The sequence below is a fragment of the Lycorma delicatula genome, chromosome 3 (assembly GCF_047948215.1).
Source record: "Lycorma delicatula isolate Av1 chromosome 3, ASM4794821v1, whole genome shotgun sequence".
Classification (NCBI taxonomy): Eukaryota; Metazoa; Arthropoda; class Insecta; order Hemiptera; family Fulgoridae; genus Lycorma; species Lycorma delicatula.
The window spans coordinates 212,401,700-212,415,493 of record NC_134457.1 but is presented as its reverse complement, the minus strand read 5'-3'; the positions used below and the strand labels follow the sequence as shown (position 1 = coordinate 212,415,493).

The 13,794-nt window shown below is 28.2% G+C and overlaps 1 long non-coding RNA gene across 1 annotated transcript; it reads left to right on the top strand.

Annotated features, from left to right (window-relative positions):
* The first annotated feature begins 728 nt into the window (after positions 1-728).
* LOC142321083 (uncharacterized) lies at positions 729-12,699 on the top strand. The gene is made up of 3 exons (XR_012755573.1): positions 729-840; positions 7,237-7,369; positions 12,588-12,699. It is a non-coding gene; the product is annotated as an uncharacterized LOC142321083 (long non-coding RNA).
* Positions 12,700-13,794: the final 1,095 nt, after the last annotated feature.

The window sequence follows — 13,794 nt, the reverse complement described above, 5'->3', positions numbered from 1 at the left end:
GATACTGATACCACAGCTACTAAATTCTTTTATCGGTATAAATAAATGTTTTATAAATATCGCAGAAAACTGAAAAACAAATTTAGCTTTATCTTAAAGAATTTAAAATATTTTCCTTAATTGAAAAATGGCTACGTCTTGTTAGAAGTGTTTGCTAATGGAAATATAAAAATTAGATTACCTTATCAATATAATGGTGCACTTACTGTTAAGCTGGCAACTTTCTTTTAGTTATCACTCATTTGAGTATGATTTTTTAAGTACGTAATAATACACATCTTACTCTGATCAAGTAGCATTTGGGTAGGTAATGCAGAACATACTTTAAGAAGCGATTCAGTATATGAAAAACAGAATAAAAGTTCATTTATTACCATCAAAAGTACTATGTATTTAACTATATTATCTATCCCATTTTTGTTTTTTTAAAAATCTATTTCTCAGTAAGTTTTGAGGTATCTTGATAATATTTGATATAGTTATTACATTTTCTGATATACTAGTAGTTGTGTGACAAATAAAGCTTAATTTTGTAATAAATTTAACAATAAATTAAGCTCTAAAAAGAGAGAATAACTACAGTGAAGATAAAATTAAATTCTAAAATGGAATTATTGTTTGCAATAGTATTATACTGTAATTTACATATAAACTTATATATTTTAAAAGTTACAACCACCACATCCCCATTAATTTTTTGTGTTTTTGTTTTTTTTTTGTTCACAAAAGTTATTTGAAGGTAAAATGAAAAATAATAAATTTGTAAAATTAAGAATTTAATATACTACTAAGAACAAAGTAATGCTATCAATGATAGGCTACATCAACAGCAGCTGGAAGGTGAGTTCATTTTTATTAGAAATTATAGTTTGATACTTTTCCACCACTGTACCTCTCCTGAACAACATTGTAAAATGCCAAAAGTTTGGTTTAAAATAGAATTTTTCTTTACTAGTTAATAAGTAAACTGTGATGATTATGTTAATTTTCAAATCATTATTACCTCTTCATCTCATATGTTCTATTAAAATTACATTTTTTGGCTTAACTGTTAAGAATTTTATTATGTCAAAATGACATCATTTATTAAAATATAATTTTAAACTAAGTTAAGGCGGAACTACATGCAGATGCAGGTAAAGAAATTTTTAGTGAATAACAAAGTAAATTATTTATTTCCATAATTTACAGGCAAGTTGCAATTAAAATTTATGATTTAAAGGCATTTTCATTTGATGAGCTTTTTATTCTCTTCACTTCTCTTCACCAAAAAGAAAAATATATATTGTTTGAAAATTATAATACTCCAGAAAATTTTGTAAATTCTGTATAAGAATATTGGTGGTTATAAAAATCATTTCCCCAACAGTGAAACTTGAGATGTCACTCTTATCCCAAAAAACTTAAAATTTCCCTTGAAAATTTAGCAGATTCTCTCTTTGGTAGATAAATTAAAATCCGGATATGCTTCTTTTCTTATTCGAATATAAGATTTGAAGTTAACCTGGAACTTTTGATGTTATCCAAATATCACTTCATTACTAATATTGTATTGATCTTCAAGACAAATTATTTTTCATATAATTTAATTTAATTTCTCATAAGCTATAATGTAGAGCTAAGTTTAAATATTATAAACAAAGATTTGTAGAATCAAGAAGCAATGAGCTAATTCCAAGTTTTCCTAATCCTTTTAAATGTTTCTCTGAACTTAAAAAAATCTATGGAATTTTTTGTTTTCTTAGATCCCTTCTAATCTTTTGTTACAAATGTCTTCCCATTCCTAAGAGCTGCTGGACACTTTTAAATGTACATTGATGTTACCACTTTTCTGCATTAATTTTTTACTTATTGTATTGCACATTTAATATATTTTAATAATTAAATTGAAAACTCACAGGTTACAGTTTCCTTTCCAATCTAATATGATGAAAATGAAGATTCTATTCACGATTAAATTCTGGGATAAAAGTCCTCCATCTGACATTGCTGAAAAAGAAAACCAGTTTAGTTAGTATTAAATTATTAAAAATAAATAACAAACAAGTCTACAAGTTATATTAGCATAATTTTTTGTTTAATGATATACAGTTCATACATAATTCAATCCACAAATAAATTATTAAATTTATCATTATGCTTTTTGTTATGAAGAAATTTGGTGAATTTCTTCAAAGCTGACCTCTCGCTGCCTGTAAGGCAGTGTTGAGTTTTTGCTTTGACTTCAGTTGGTTTAGAGGGAAGCTTCTTAAATCTGTTCGGCAAAGCAGAGAACATTTTCCTAATCTCATTAAGCCTTGATATCACTCGTCTGCGAACCGCTGGAGAACCGCTTCGACTGCCTTCAAGAATTCCTACAACTGTTCACATTGTTACTGAAATTATGCTACATCCTCTACTCCCCTCCCTACATCCTCTTCATTTCTAACTCACCTGAGTTTTCCCATGAGACTCTTCAGATTATAAAACCGACCTCTTCGCTAGTGCATCCCTAACTAATTAGAATAAGCTAAACTAATCTATCTACTTAGCTCTGACATCTAATTCCTTGTCAGACAAGCCTTAAATGTGATAACGGTACGCAGTGAGATACGAGCAGCCGGAAACCTGATTGTCCTCATGTCACATTTCGCACCTCTTAGCGGCTGCTGAATAGTGTACCAAAGAGCAAGCAATTACGAAAAAACGTTCTGAAAAGACCATATGCTGGACTAATCGCCTTAGTCCTGGTAGTATCCATAGTTCATTACTATATGAACAAAAACAATTGCATAAATAAATAAAAAATATGTAAAAAAAAATGTTTAAAACACCACTCTTAAATTAAACGCACTAAAATATAAAAAAATAATTTTAGGACGGTATCAGAATGGATTTGGCAAGCTTTGATTTAGAATTTGAGAGGTTCAAGCCCGAGTTTCAGTTATTTTTACTCGGATTTCAATACTAGATCGTGGATACCGGTGCTCTTTGATGGTTGGGTTTCAATTAACCACACATCTCAGTAACGGTTGACCTGAGACTGTACAAGACTACACTTCATTTACACTAATACATATCATCCCCTGAAGTAATACCTGAAGATGATTCCCGGAGGCTAAACAGGAAAATGAAGATATGATTTATTGCAATTAATATTTGAAATATTAATATTTGACAATACTTTTTTGAAATATTGTTATCACACTGATTATGCATTTATTGGTAAATAAATCGTATGTATCTAAAAATTTGATGTATTACACAAAATTTTATAAGTTTTGAATTCAGCACCTAAAATTTGTTAAAATCATCATGTACAATTCTAGATATACATAATTTTTTTTTATGTTTGCTGAGTTTTAAAACTTCTATTAGACATTTACGGTACTTACTTTTTATTCAATCCATATTTGAAACTAAGGTTGATAGTCACTTTAATTAAAATTTTCTTTATCTTCCAAAATCATTTTCCACTTTCAATATTACATTTGAGAATCGGTAACCATTTTTTTTTGCCACAGCTTCCGTGAATTAAAATACTCCTATTGTACAGCACCTACAACTCAAAATCACTTGGCAAAAAGATTAGTAATGTACATAATATGAACTGTTAATTTTTTTTTTTTTTTTTTTTTTTTGTTTTGCGTAGGAGGAGGAAAAAGCTCTACCAGCCACCCTCTGCGCCCGCAACAGAGGTAGTGTCGGGCTCTCACCGACTAAAAAACCTCCCCCTTTATGACATAGGAACTGGACCTAACCACAAGGCAGAACATGGTTCCCATGCGACACAAAAACATTGAAAAAATCATATCATATCCTATCAATGGGGAAACCTACTGGGACCCTATTAGGGATTGGGATCGCAGACACAACTTAACCTAGTAATAATAAAGTAATATCTACGTTGAACCTGAAAAACATACACAGCATATACAAAATTTTACATTTATTTTCATATAACTTAATTTACACTACTTGTCTAAGTAATTCTAATATAATATTTATGTTGAACCTGAAACAGAAACATACACAAAAGTACACATAAAAAAAGCCTACAGGAAAGTTCCTATCAGGGGACCCTACTGGGACTTGGGACTTACCTCGATTTTATCAGAATATTATACTATCAACTTAAAAGCTAAACAACTTATTTTTAACATGCAAATTTATAATATTAAACAATAATAACAAAATGTAAAATTTATGTTGAACCTGAAACAAAAACACACAAAAGTACATATAAAAAATGCCTACAGGAAAGTTCCTATCAGGGGACCCTACTGGGACTTGGGACCTACCTCGATTTTATCAGAATATTATACTATCAACTTAATAGCTAAACAACTTATTTTTAACATGCAAATTTATAATATTAAACAATAATAACAAAATGTAAAATTTATGTTGAACCTGAAACAAAAACACACAAAAGTACATATAAAAAATTCCTACAGGAAAGTTCCTATCAGGGGACCCTACTGGGACTTGGGACCTACCTCGATTTTATCAGAATATTATACTATGAACTTAAAAGCTAAACAACTTATATTTAACAAGCAAATTTATAATATTAAACAATAATAACAAAAGTAAGTACCTTTAATAGAAAATTATTCTACAGTAAAAGGGAGTACAACAATGTAAGGAGGGCCACTTACATGGCAGCTCTCCCTTAGAATACTAAATGAACCGTTGAGTTACCTGAAACAAAAGAAAATAAGACAAATTCAATTAGCAGTTGTGAAATTAGTTTTATTTTAGTTATTAAAATTCATTTCATTTATGATAGCATTGACCTTTTTCTAAAAAAATATTTATTAGCAATGATTAGGTGGTCCATTTTTACTCCATAAATTGCCTGAGGTAGAACTATTTACACAGCGATTTTTTACAGAAATAGAATCGCTAGCTAGCTAGGTACATAAGAAAAGCTGTTCCCTACTCCAGACTAGATTGATACCTAGAACACTGAATTTTTTACATCCCCAACATCGTTAGATATCCAGTGAGAAATCATTGAAAAGCACAATTTTAATACATCAAGGTGGAAGAAAATAAAGGAAAAAATGGAGGTTAGAAAGGAGTAATCAACAAAAGGATAGCTAAACAAGACAACTCGCTCAAAGAAATTCTAAGCCTCTTTTAAGGGAGCAGGGATTCCTGTCGTACAAGATCAGAGCGCTTTTACCAAGAATAGAAGCAAAAAATTATTCTGAATTAAGGTTCACTGATATAGATGGTAACAGATCTATATCGCATCCAGGAATGTGTGTTATATGGACCTATTTGGCCGAGCTAAAATTTTCACCTAAGAATAATGTTGAATGGTAACATAAATCGATACAGGATGTCGGTTTGGTATACCACCTGATCCTTTTACTAATTTTTATATTATTTTTTTTAAATCATACTTTTTTTTTTGTAGAATGAACTGCATAATTTATTTTCTTATTATTTTTACAATTTTATATATGTTTCCACTTGCTTTGATTGCTCTGGTATTTAAAATTCATGAAATATTTATTCATATACCATCTACTTTGTAAGTATATTCTACAACAAGTTTTGACAAAGAGGTGCGAGCATGGTTTCATTAAATTTTCAAAGCCAATTTTCAAATTGTCAGGCCATTCATTGCCAAAGCAAGCAAAACAATAAAGGACTAAACAGAATTTCCATATCAAAAAAGAAAAAACTCGTGAAACCACTTCTAAATTTTCACACAATATATCTTCTATTAAAATAATATGTTAAATGAAGATATCGCTTTGTTTCATCTATCAAAACCCGTTCTTGATCTGTAAATGTAGATAAAATTCAAATATAATTAAAAGTTTGGGGATATCTAAGTGAAGATGACTGTCACGATAATAGTTTGATTCTTATTTCATTCATTTTACACGATGAAATCTTTCAAAATCTGTTACTGTATACTGTTAACTGATAAATACTCAAAATATTATAAGAAAGGTTTAAAATATGAATAACAGTCTTCTTGAAATATAAGCCAACAAATTAAGATAATCTTATAAGTTTCATTGCAGTAACTAACAAAATTTATAAAATTTGTACGTATATATATATATATATAAAATTTAACATTATATGAAATATAAACCACCTAAACACAGTAATTAGATTAGTTATACTTACCTTATTTATTTCCAATAACCGGTTTGTGCAGTCAGTACCTTGCACCTTCAGTTTGTATTAAATTATAACTTATTCTTTTTAATGATTTGTATTTTTTTTTTATTATAAATATTTTCACAACTACATTTATGTTCATAATATCATTTAAGATGTCACAATAGATAACATTATAATTTATGTTAAACAAGAGAACTCATTAAAAAGAATAAGTTCTAATGTAATAAAAATAGAATTTAATACAAATTGAAGATGCAAGGTACTGTGAAAAACAATCAGTGTAAATTAATATGGCAAGTTTAACTTATCTAAATGTGTGTTTTGGTGGTTTATATTTCAAATAAAATATATATATCAGAAACAAATTAGCCATTGACCAGATACTGGCATTTGTTGATATGTATACAAAGTTTCTGCTCTTTATTATACTTATGTTTCCTTTATTGCATTTATATTGTAATTTGCCACACAAAATTTCTGTGTTTCGTATGACATTTAATGCCAGATCTACATAAAATTATTAAAAAAGTTAGAAATAAAAGTAACTGCAGTATCAAAAGAGAAAGTTACCTATTGATGATATAAACTGGGGTCTAAAACATTGCTCTGACCCTCTCTTTTTCTGTTTAGCCTCAAACCAGCATAAGGTATTACTTCTGAGGATGATGATATGTATGAATGCAAATTAAGTGTAGTTTTATTCAGTCTCAGGTTGACCATTCCTGAAATGTGTGGTTAATTGAAACCCTACCATGAAAGAACACTGATATCCACAATCTAGTATTCAAATCCATTTAAGTCTTTACTAGGATATGAACCTTAGAACTCTCGACTTTGAAATCATTTGATTTGCAATGATGAGTTAACCACTAGACTACACTAGGTAAAGCTCTGACCCTGGCCCTGGCCCATGGTACAAGGTAAGTGATAGTGGCTGGTTGAAGCCACAGAGTGAGTAGCTCCATTACTTGGTTGCTCTAACTGAAGCTAAACATTATATAAATGGATGGAGTGGCTTTTAATAAATATTAGTATTATTGTGAAATATATATGATGTAGTAAAGAATTAGTGGTACCTTAATATTTTACCATTTGGCTACACAGCTTTACATTCAGCACCACGGCTAATCCAAGGATCAAATCCATCGAGCAGCTGAAAGAATCTATTGATCTGGTACTCTGAAGATATAGGATGCAGGAGGAAGTGAAAAGTTGACGAGATGTTGAATATAACCTGGTAATCTGCATTATTTCAAGTCTCATTTTTATTTATAGTTTGTAAATTTTTGTAGTGAGGAAGATAACGTTAATTTCACAATTTGATCTTGATTGCACTTCAATTTCACACTTTATTTACACCAATCACTTATTTCCCCAACAATTTAAAAATATGTAAAATATAAAATAATTACACACTAAAAACCAGAATCAGTTCCTGCCTTTTTAATATGCAAGGCAAATATATTACATATAAAAATGATTAAATTTTGAAGTAATTTGAATTACTGTGTTATGCTAGATGGATTTTTTTCAAATAATCATTCTACTTAGGATTTACCTAATTTTGCAAGCAAGTTCATTTTTTTAATAAAAAAATTAGCAAATAAAATGAAATAATTTATTATGGCACCTCTAAAATCAACTGACCCTGGTTTGAAAAAATTAAACTAACATGCAAGCATGCATCTTCTTTGCAGCAGGTGGCTGGCTGGCTGAACGCTGATTGGGGAAAGCAAAGGGGTATTCAAAATTTAAAATACTTCAAATAAAATAAAAAATTCTTAAAATTGTAAGTAGGTATAAATATGCTCTAACCTTAATTTGATTAACACCTACCAAAAAAATTTAAGAAAAAGCTTATGTAATATAATAAATATAAAATATATATATATAGATATATAAAAATAAATATAAATATCCTATGTGAACCAGATTTAAAAGCTACAGTTAATTAAGAAATTGCCTCTACATCTTTACTTATTTTTTTAATTTCTTGAACTTTTTTAAAATTATTAATTTTGTCAATGAAATGAATAAAATTTAAATAATTTGTAAAAAAGGTCATTTTAATAACCTACTCATTAATATTTCAAATAAAATTATATAAAGCAATTTAAACTACAAAAGGAATTTTTACATGATTTATAGGGAGGACTTTCAGCCACTGGTAGTGAAGTGAAGTGATGAGCTGAAAAGACAAAGAAACATAACAAACATAGAATAACTATAAATATTATGAATAAACTATTTCTAACATTAACATATTTATATATCACCCCCCAAATATATAGACACATTTATGTACACAGCACCCCCTAAACCGAAACCCGATGAACGATATCGGGATGATGAAATACGGTCGCGACGCGATACGAATGCTTTATGTACCCAAAACTCGCGAGAACTATTCACTGCATACAACATAGATATTTACATTGTCAATATGTAATCAAGAATTATAATTAAAAATAATTGTTTCATATTTGGTACCTAATAAGCTCTGATGTGAATAAAGCACCCTGAACTGTGCAAGAGCACATCGAATCTCCTACCCGTTAAGGAAAAAGTTAAAATAATATACCCAGAACTGTCACAGCATATAAGATTTGCTTCGTGTGAAGCAAGAACTAAAATAATACACCCTGAACTGTCAGAGTATATCAGATTTGCTAGCTGTTGAGTAACAATCTAAAATAATATACCCTGAACTGTGCCAAAGTATATCTGCAAATTTGCTATCTGTATAATAATACTCTAATATGTGTATTTTTACAATTACTTAATTTGAAACTGTATTTCTAAAAACGAAACAGAAAAATGTTATTGATATGAAGAAATATAACTTATGGGATTTTTCTATTATTTTCAATATTAAAATAGAAGATTTTTCAAAGAAATCAATTACTCTGAGAGTTTTTAATCATAATGAATTTACTTTATTTTCCATATTTCTTTTTTTCCCTTTTGCACTTGTGCAGATGTATGCATTACCATCCAGACCTCTTAATTACCTCTTTTAAGATTCTCTTAAGAAGGCATTTTCGCAGCATAATATGGCCAATCCCAGTTGGAATAAGAAAAACAAAAGTCTATAATTTATATTACAGAAAAAAAGGTAAAGTTACTAATGAATAGCAAATGGAACGAAGTTGTAATTGATGACAATCCAAGTGAAAAGGCGGTATTAAATAATGCAAATACTAAATGTAATATTGAAGTTCCCTTTATCTGTAGAATTACAGAAAAAAACTAAATCTTATTATTCAGTAATCCATAAGGAAGTCTTTTTTCATCAACTATATGAAATATAATTACAATCAAATTTTATACGTGAACAGTGGGAGGTGCAAAATGATTAATAACAGGTGACTGGTACCAATTAAATCACAAATTCTAATCTCTTATAAGAAAAGAGAATGTGCTCGATTTCAGTTTTACATGGTTTTGGAAAATGGTTTATAAAAAATATACATTTATAGAAATAAACTAATAATTTCAGTGGATAACCACCAGGCAAGATATGGCATATACTGTAGAAGACTAAATAAAACCAGGGGGTTTATATATATATAGTTTGCTCATACGAAAGGTTTAATGTAGTGTATTTTTAGGTTTAACATTCCTGTAAAAATTATCAACGGTAATAGTGATGGGCCTTTTAAATACAACTGAAATGATTCCTGACGGATATACTGTAATAGTTCCTTGATGATTCTCTACAGAAGACCAGTATACTTTCAAATACTGTTTGATGGTGTCAAAAACAGATTTATGTATCATTAGATGGTTATGGTTAGATAGAAGATCTTTTTAAATGAAAGCTAAAAAATCTGATTATGTGTTATATTCATAAATTTGTTTATATGTAGATAATCAAAGGGTCATTTTAGAATTAATTGTGTTGTTAAATATGGTTATTTACTTAGTGTAATTATAAAATAAACGCTAATTCACAAAGAAAATAAGATGCAAGACTGTTTTACATAAACAGATCAAATACGATTGAAAAAAGCCATTACTATGAATTGGCAAATCAAAAAATTCTGCTTATTTAAAAAAAAATTGTAGTAAAAATAATAAATTTAATGAAAACAGCAGAAATTGTATAAACAGCCTGTTAAGTGGTTTCTTAAAATCAATTATATTATAGTTTAACCTCTTTGAAGACACAGTTCTAATTTAATACTTGAAAAACTATTTATATTATATTTAAATTTAGATCAACTCACATACAGCAGAATGAATGATATACATAAAATACCCATCAACAAAACTTACTTAAATTAGTATAATTATGTTAGTAAGTTAATGTTAGTAAAACAATTTTTTATGATAAAACAGTTATATCTAAGCTACATAAAAAAAAACATGCAATTACAAGCTACATAAAAATGCATGAAATTACTAGCCACATAACAACTACATGCAATTACAAACTACCTAATTATTTTATGTATATCATAAAATAACTGTGTATGAGCCAACAAAACCACGTTAACATAATTTGTATATGAAATATGCATAGTAAAAACATTTATCTCTCTCCAAAGAGGTTACAGTTAAATATTTAATTAAAAGGTTAGGAAAATAATGCTTATTAATATTTTATTAAAAATTGTATTATTTAAATTACATTAAAAAACCATTAAAAATTCATATAAAGAACAAAATTACAGTGTACTACTTGTTATTATGAAAATATATGGAACCTTTACAGTATATGGTCATTTGACTACTTGCTTAAAGGCATGAATATAAAATGGGATTGTATTTTTCTTCCTGTATGAAGTTTTAAAAATGTCTATACATAATTAAATAAATTCAGTAAAAAAATCGTAACTGAAAAGTAAAAGCAGAGTAAAAAATTGAAAACGATTTCAATGAAGAAATTATTTGAAATAATTGGCTAACTTTTTTATATGAATGTAGCGACAAGGCAGGTATAGAGACATCAGTACCCTAACCACCAAAGTACCTAACCTAACAAAGTTAAGATTATTACATAAAAAAATATATTAAAGCGTAGACTATAATTCATTTAAAAGAAAAATGAGTAATTAAAAAAATTATGCCCTTATTTTTATTTCTACCTAGTCTCCTGTAAAATCAGAAAAAAAAAATTGCACCTGCTTGAAAATAATTAAAAAATATGATTAAACTTTTTTGATTGTATTACAGTATTCAGAAATTTGTGTGCCGGTTGGCAATTCACTAAACATGGTAATGGATCAAATGAAAATATTAAAAATGGATTAGAACAAGTTTTATTTGAAGTAGAATATACTGTTGGTATTTATCAGTGAACTGTACAACATTAAAATAAATTTAGGCAAAAAATTTGAAACAGGATTGGTTGATTACACAATACAACAGCTTTACAAAAGATTTCTTTATCAGGTTACAATTGAGAGACCCAGAAATGAATGCAGTTAACTACAACTGACGTCCAGGAAAAATTTAGAAACATAGGAAACAAAAATAAATTTTAAATTAACTTTAATAAATAAAAGATAATTTCTTATTATTATAAACTCTTGAGAAATAAATGAAGAATATATCTTCAATAATGGAAAATATTTGTAGAGGTGATGATAATTGGCTTTTATTTCTAGAATTTTCTAGAGAATTACAGAAAAAAGAAATTAAACAACATAGATGTGAAAATGTGTGGATGTCCAATAAGATTTAGTTCAATGATTTTGTATGAAAGAAGATTCTGATTGTTCTAGTGGGGAGGATAACACAATTATGATCTGAAAAAACTAAAAAGTTATAACTATATTTTAAATATGATATAAAACTGCACATTGTTTTTTTCCTATTCTCTTAATACAGTTTCAAAAAAATATTTCCTGTTTCAGCAATAATAATTAAAGTATTTGTACTTATTTTCAGTAGACAAAGGTAGTGAAGCGCAAGATAAAACATGTCTATTCAGTACAGATAAATTACATTTACTATTTATACAGATAATTTATCCAGATGCAATATAAAAATAGGCAATTCCTATAAAAGTATTGAAAATATTAATACATTTTATAGCATTTTGTTGAATGAAATTAATTTTAGTTCCTACATAAAATTTATCAGTAATTAATTTTATAAAAATTTTTCCAGTTGATGTATCCATTTCAAAAAGAAAGATTACATCACCCCTGTTTTTTTTAATTAAACAAATTTTGTAAAATGTACGATTATTATTTATGTATAATAGATATTAAATTAAAAAAAAAAATCATTAAAAAACAAAATTACGGTAGTTCAATAAATAAACTGTAACAACGTGCTTTAAAAAAACACGTTAAATTTTCCTTTTCATTAAACTGTAAATTAAGAAAGAAATGTTTAATTTAAAACCGATATATTAAAAATAATAATAAATCTATGTTGCATACAATAAAATAAATGTCCCTCACTTAAAATAATGTCCTAAATTGTGTGGTTTTCTTTTCTAGTAGATTGTTCAAAGTTCATTGTTCAAACGACGACACGCACACAGCAACGAATACGACGCAACTGAAAGGATACGACGGTCTTTTACTGCGTATGACGTTCAGAAACAACTAAATTACCGTTCTCTGTCTCTGATTGGTCAATCATATCGAGTTGTGTAGTCACTAGAGAGAGACTCAAGCGCTCCCTCATGACGTATCTTATCCGTACACAGTTAAAACAAACAAATACAGACAATAGACATAAGAATTGAAAAACAAGTTAATTACGTTTCTGTGTTTCTGATTGGTCAATGTTATTACAGTTGTTTAATCTTTCTAATGAATCCCTCCTGACATAACTTCTTAGTAATTTTCAATAAATAGTCACTTTAAAACATAATAAATTTAAAATAAAAAGAAGGAACTAATTTCAAAACAATTTTTTTTTTTTTTTTGCCTTTACCCATATTAAAATATTATTTTATAAAAAAAATTACGTCTTCAGAATTGCCGATGTAGTCTAAAATTAACAGATTTTTTTTGCAATAATAATTAACAGAACTGAACTTTTGTTTTTTGCACCGATATTTATTTTTTTCAGTTAAGAAAAAAAATTTGGTAGTATTATGTTCTCTAAGACAGAATAAGGTATTAATTTGTTAATTAATATCAATGACAATTGCTAAATATAAAATGAATTTTGTTATAAATTAATTTCGAGACATGATGTTTTTTATTAAATGGTATATATTAGGTCCGGTCTTTGCTAACACCGAAGGTTTCACACAAAAATTCTCCCTATATCTAACTTCAATTAGACGATGCACTCAAATCATTTTTGATCGTGTCTCTAAACGCCAAAAATACTATCCTCCTGCTAACAAAACAAATGTTGACTGCAACGACGACAGTTTTGTTCCACAGTTCAATTTACTTAAAGTCGTCTTGATTTACTTAAAAATCAAGAAGCACATTTACAAAGTTAGTAAAGCATCTAATAAAAACATACCCTTCTCTCTGCTCTGATCCGGATTCGGCAGTGAGCTCACTGCCTATCATAGACAATGACTCGAGGCCTTTTACATTTCTGATGCACTTTGACCTGACAACAACAGATTCTAAAATGACTAACTGTCATTTCTGACTAAAAGCTCGTTTCGCCTGTGCTATTCGGCATTTTATATCGCTCCTGCTTCGTCCATCTTTAGTAATTCTACTTCCCAAATAA